Below are 1736 nucleotides of genomic sequence, written 5' to 3'. Positions count from 1 at the left end.
ATTAGCTCACTGATGAAGGGTTCAGTGTAATCAAAAATTATACCTCACAATTATTTAGCAGTTGTATTATCTGATACTTCCACAAATGTGGCCCTGCACAAACTTNACCAAAATAATAGGACAATGGCTTCTGCTTTCACGAGAAAGCCCGGGGCTGGAGAGGTAGCTCAGTGGTTAAAGCACAGGATGCTCTTCCAGGGGACTTAGGTTCAATTCCTAGTACCCACAGAGCAGCTCACAGCTATCTGTAATTCCAGTTCCAGGGGGCCCAACATCCTCACACAGACATACATACAAGCAAAACACTAATGCACATACAACAAAAATAAAACATTAGAAGTGTGGTGGTGGTGATGAATGCTTTTGATTGCAACACTCAGGAAGCAGAAGCAGGAAACTCACTGTGAGTTTGAGGCCAGCCTGGTCTACAGAGTGAGTTCTAGGACAGCCAAAGCTAAAGTAAGTGAGACACATTTAAGTGATGCNCTGAAGGTTTCAGGCATTGTAATCCAACACCACTTCTTTGATTGCTCCTGCAGTCGATGCAGGATGCAGAGCCAGCTGCTGCTGTGTACCAGTTACTCTCGGTGGCCTCTGGGAAGACAGCTTAGTTTCAAGGAACTTTTGGTAGTTAAGATGGGCACTGAGCAACATGGATATGGGAAAACACAGTGTTCCAGACCCTGGTACTGCCGAGGAGAAAGCCAGGGTAAGGAAANGNTGTGGGGTCTAGATTTAAGTGGAGACCTGCAGGCTTAAGTATAGGGTTCTCATGGAGGAGGTGACAGTTGAGTCTAGAAGACTACAAGGAATGAGGGATGGAGGAGGAAGATGGTTTGACAAAGAACATACCCAAACCGCAGAAGGGCAAATGTGAATGTCTCCAGGCAGAGCCTATGTGTTGAGTTTGAGGACCAGCCATTGTAGTTGACGTGATAGAGGAGAGTTAGAAGTTCCTTAAAGGATAACGCCACATGTAGATGGCAAGGCTCTTGTCTTTTCATTCTGATGAGGCATAGATCACTGAATGGATCTATACAAAGGAGTAAAGACCTGGCTTTCCCTTGGACAGTGTAACTCATGTTGTTATACTGAGAGCAGGTAGCAGACAGATGTCTTAGGCTGAGTTCTCGGGATAACAGATTCTAGAAAGAAGGGGTGCAATCTGATGGTTTATTGTGGGAGGATTCTCATAATCAGTATAGTTGAAGAAAGATGAGGTCCACAAAAGGCCAGGGTCTGGGCAGGGGAAAACATCACCTGGAGTTTAGTAGAGAGACATCTTTAGGAGTACTGTGGTACATATGATCTTTCAGAGAAGTCCCAATGGATATGGGAGGTACAACCATCCATGTTGGAGCCATAGAAGGGGTAATAGGGAACTTTGACCAGGGCAACTCTCTCCAGATGGGGGCAGTTTGCAGGAGAACAGGCTGCTAGAATTCACCAGCATCCCCTACAACCTGGAGGCTGAGAGCCTGTCTGCAGGGAGAAGGCAAGACACAGTGCACAATATCCACAGCCAGGAGAGGGCAGTGCTTGGGCTGGTTCCATTCTCCCATCAGCTTCTGGCCAACTAGAAGTTTGATTTTAGAGTCTTCATTGCATGCAGATTTTGTCTTTTTCTTCCCTTCCTTTCCTTCCTTCCCTTCCTTTCCTTCCTTTTCTTTCTTCCCTTTCTTTCTTTCTTTCTTTCTTTCTTTCTTTCTTTCTTTCTTTCTTTCTTTCTTTCTTTC

Source organism: Mus caroli, chromosome 6 (assembly GCF_900094665.2).
Source record: "Mus caroli chromosome 6, CAROLI_EIJ_v1.1, whole genome shotgun sequence".
Classification (NCBI taxonomy): Eukaryota; Metazoa; Chordata; class Mammalia; order Rodentia; family Muridae; genus Mus; species Mus caroli.
Note: the sequence above shows the minus strand (reverse complement) of the source record.